This window comes from Hippocampus comes, unplaced genomic scaffold (assembly GCF_001891065.2).
Source record: "Hippocampus comes isolate QL1 unplaced genomic scaffold, H_comes_QL1_v1.1 scaffold261, whole genome shotgun sequence".
NCBI classification, from domain to species: Eukaryota; Metazoa; Chordata; class Actinopteri; order Syngnathiformes; family Syngnathidae; genus Hippocampus; species Hippocampus comes.
The window spans coordinates 1,653,961-1,658,826 of NW_017805824.1; the positions used below are offsets into that span (position 1 = coordinate 1,653,961).

At 37.7% G+C, this 4,866-nt stretch overlaps 1 long non-coding RNA gene across 1 annotated transcript in view; it reads left to right on the top strand.

Annotated features, from left to right (window-relative positions):
- LOC109525986 (uncharacterized) overlaps positions 1-1,901 on the top strand; it is a 22,005-nt gene extending 20,104 nt beyond the window's left edge. Inside the window, exon 3 of the long non-coding RNA XR_002170246.1 lies at positions 1,844-1,901. This is a non-coding gene — a long non-coding RNA (uncharacterized LOC109525986). The remainder of the gene's footprint in view (positions 1-1,843) is intronic.
- The last annotated feature ends 2,965 nt before the right edge of the window (positions 1,902-4,866 follow it).

Sequence of the window (4,866 nt, forward strand, 5' to 3'; positions counted from 1 at the left end):
CCACCCCTGCACCCCTCCAAACCACATGAATTCAAATATCAATACTGTACCAGTATAGTATCAATAAATGGTAAAGAGTCCAGAACAGAAGCGGATCCCACAAACGTAGACGGAGAAAGATCTTTTAAAAAATGAATTCATACACAACACAAGAACAACAAAGTACAAATAAGGTCGCTTGTCATTATGAAACAGGAAAAACATAATAAATCAAAAGCTCTTGCAAAAGGCTAAGACGAAAATACAAAACATAAATTGCTTGCCGTGAAAGGACAAGAGAAATCCAATTCCGAAATACAAGAAGATACAGACAGTAGTAAGGAATACTTACAAAAACCCAAAATACAACAACGTGGCTGGAGGACTAAGAAGCATGATCAAAAACGTCTGAAAAATACAGGCACTTGGTACGAATGTGCTGAGCAAGCCTGGAATTCACCGACGAGTTGACAGCATGACAGTCTTTTAAATGCGGATGATGATTATCATCATCATCAGGTGCATGACTTGGAGGAAACGCCCTTCGATCCCGCCTACCACAAGACAAAACAGACAGAAACATGACACTTTTATCCTGTTAATATTTCTTTTACACCTAAATTCATTTGAGCCGAAATGTAGAAAAAAATCATAACTTGCAATTGTTACGTGCTAAGCAATAACGAGACCGTTGTCGCTGGTGAACTCGTATTTTTCATTTCATGCGGGTCTGACACTCTGGACCTGTTCGCCTGTTCACTTGACATAAAAACGGTTGAAAACTAGACTGCACTTAGTCCACAACTATTGTGGGGTAGGAAGTCACACACAGAAGCTTGCATGCACACGTCGAGGGTCCGAGGCGGTGTTCAATTGCCCACGTCTCATACGCGGCCTACTACTGTATATCAGCCGCAAGGGAGATCTTGCAGTTTTCTTGCCAATGTCATGCACGTACCAGTTAATCTATTTCTCTTTCTGCACTTTCAAGCCGCTGCAACCCCCCTGATTTTAAAGCAAATGAGCGATGCCGCCCAGATTGGACTTCAAAATGCGTTTTCATCCCGCTATGTCACACAACGATGCAAACACCTCGTTACGCCCAAGTCTACCTGTGCAAAAACGACAAAAAAAAGAAAGAAAACTCTGCCCTTGCGCACAGTTAAACTGTGCTTTGCGCTTCGAAAGAAAATAGGGCCCTCGGAGTCACTTTCAGCCAACATTGAGCTAAAGATTAGCTTGTTCCCCAATTACAGATCTTCACACTCCATGTCAATAGAAAATAATTTCACAATGATTTTTTTTTTCACATTGCAGCCGCATATTGCTCATAGAAGGAAGCACCACTGATTCACTCATCTACAAAAGCTAATCAACTTATTCCTTATTGTCAGACAGTTTGTTTTAAGCCAAAACAGTACACACGTTTCCCTATTTAAGTTACACTCCCTTAGTTCAATTGTGCAACTTTTCTTTCTGTGTGTTTGAGGGGGTGGAGCACTGTGATAATTCAATTGCTTCCTACCTTCATGAGACATTAGCACGGTAAGAAATGTTGTCTCTCAGGCGTGAAACTTTATTAACCCAGAACACGGTCACTAAAAGCTAGTGCGTATTGAAAGCGTGACAGTATGCTGTGCGGAATTAGCATTTCTACATCAAAAAGCTTTTTGCTGTTAAGTGGAATGCAATGATTATTTTTAGTGCGGAGAGAAAATCTTCCCTTTTAGCAAGAAATATTAAAAATTAGTGATGGCATTTAAAAGTCATTTAAATGTTTCATGTCTCCTCGGTGGATGTTTATGACTTATGGATTTGTTTCTCTTTGACACCTTACAATATGATGTCCTCATTCTACTGTCAGGGAAAGAATCATAAAACAAATGAAGCATGAAAGGTAAGGTGAAATGCTTTCAACTATGTTGCCATCAGGAATGTAGATTGTGAAGAAGAAATAATACATTGAGTCGGGTATATTTGTTTTTCCAACACTGACCCTGATATATGACCATTTTCCAATTCCAATTAGCATTGTTCTCATCTTACCAGCTACATCTATCCTGACTTTATCTGTCGTCACCTTATACGACTTTATGGAGTAAGTTGGAAAAGCATTATTGCATAGCATTTTTTAAAGGTCTACCAAAGTGCTGTAGAGTGTGCTTGGGTGGTGTTATGTTATATATTATGTTCTATATTTTTAAATCCCCGTTGCAGTGACTCACCTTACACGCAAACTGTTATGCAGGTATATGAGTATGCGTGAGCACCACCGGGGGCTGGATAAGGTGAAGCGATGGCTGACTGAGGGATGACTAAGATGAGAGGTAGTGTGTTTGCGGTCAGGGGATGTGGCACGTTGCTTTTGTTGGGTGATACTTGAGCTGATGTTAATGTGATGCTGTGTGTGTGTGGGAGGGTGGGAGTAGCGAGCGGGAGAGGGGAAGATGGGCAGATAATCCCGTCTGCCTGATGAGACTGAATACTGGGATTGATTGATCGCCTAATCATAAGAGGAAATGGGCCTGAAAATGAATGGCACTGCCCTTGGCTTGCCGTAGAGTTGCCTGGTTGGGTTGGAGGGGATGTTAGCTGCAGAAAGACATGGCCTTAATGTGCACGGGACCTGATTTCATTTGTGTCTGATATACAGTTATATGATCCCGTCTAAATGATCAAATAAAAAAGGAAGAGGGAGACCGGCGGAGGGGATGTAAATCAAGCTTTATTGCTGGAATATTACTCTTTCATCTATCTGAAGTGGATGCTTTGAGAGGAGAGCAAAAATAAAAATTCATCATGGATTTTAAGCGTTGTACAGATTTAGGGGCCATTTATCCAGGATTGTTTTTTAACTAAAGACAATGCAAAAACGACCTTTTTGCCTTTTGTTTGGATGGCAACTGTGACTGAGAGTAAAATATTGTGTTGACTCTTAAAAATGTGTTTCTGGGTAAGGATAAGAAGCTCCGGACAGGTACAGTGCATGCGGTTTTCAAACGATTTTATGCTACTGTCCGTATGTGAAAGGTTTTTTTTTTTGTTGTTTTTTTTTTTTTTTTTTTGTAGATTGTAAATTGTTCAGGTTTAAATACGGTGGCGTCTTAAGATACTAGTTTAATTTGTTCCGTCACCATGTTTTCAACTCAAAACCTCTACTCATTTTCCCCCATTGAATTGAATTGGAATACCAATTCAATAATCTGTTCCAGCCTCCCACAAAAGAACAACACAGCAATTTTTGGAAGGTGTTTTTAATTTTATATATATATATATAATATAAATATACACATATATGTATATGTATATTAAATAAACTTTTTTTTAATCGCGAATTTTATATACACATATATATATAAATATACACATATATGTATATGTATATTAAATAAACTTTTTTTTAATAGCGAATTTCTCCATTGTGAGACAAATCAAGGTTTTCTTATCTTATCTAACATGTAATCTTTGTTTAATTTGCCAGTAAACTTTACTTGGGTAAACAGCTTGAAGCACGTTTTTGTTGTTGTTTTTTCTTTTTTCTTTTGTCACTCCTACTCTGGCTGATTGCCACCTACGTTCTGTTTTATCAAATGTTTGCTCTCAGTGAAAGCAGAAAAATCTGCCAAACAACTCGTATCTCTCAAAACATATCCGTTGAATCTCAAGGCACCACTGCATACATAAACCCACTGGAAGTGCCCCATATTGCAGCCATATCGCACATGGTGACGTTCTCGCATTTTTACTTAAATTAGTGGAAGGTGCATTAGTATTTTCCAGGCATCCATGACATGAGGTCCATGAGACTGAGCCTGTCCCAACTGACTTTGGCAATGAGGCCAGGCAACACGGTTCATGTAGACCAGTGGTCAAAATTACAAGGCCGTGAAAACGTATTTGCCTCCCTCCTGATTTCAATTGTTGTTGTTGTTGTTTTGTTTTTATCTTGCATATCGATCACACACACACAAAGGTTTCAATTCATCAAACCAATTTTAGTATCTCACAGAGATAACCCAAGTAAATACAGAAAACAGTTTTCAAATAACAAATCAGTTTATTAAGGCACAAAAAAAATGCCACATTCTAACCATGCCGTATTAGTGTTTTTCGTTTTGTGTACTTTTTTCTTGGTCAACAAGATATTTTTTGCAAATTTCTTGCTTAAAAAGTCTTTTACTTAAACACCACTGCAGCATATTTACTCTCATGGTTGTGGTGCTATGTAATAAAAACAAACTGTATTATCGCTTCTGTGGAACCTAACATGCTTTTCCTATCTCTGGGGAGTAAGCATAGCTCAGTGTTTGAGTGTCCTTGCTTTTTACGTGGAGTAAATTAGACAGTGAATCCAGCCAGCTTTATCATTGAAGTACCGGTAGTAGATTCTAGACACTAGCTTTGCCTTGTTACATAGTGCTGTTAATTTTAAAAGAGGCTTTGCAAAGAACATGCACACTCAAAGCACTTATCATCATTATGTCAATGACATGCTGTATATACAAGAGATCAATTAACCAAACAGCGATACGATTTGTAGCTCCATTCAACTTTATAGGGCACTGTGGAGAAAAATAAAAGACGAAAAAGGCAGCTGATAGTGCTGAGCATACAAGAGAATTGAAAAAAAAAATAATAATGATGAAATCTTACTTTTTAAAAATACAATTATCAAAAAAATATGTCGTGACATTGATTAGATAAATAGAACAATTCCACACAGTAATATTATGATGTTCTCTTGATGAATAATATGTATATTTTTAAACCAAATGTTGTACTTTTACATTTAAATGCACCCTGTATTGTGAGGGCATTTTTTGTTACAATACGTTATGTAAAAATAACATGTCCAAACAGCATAAATGTAATCATAATAGGAAAATG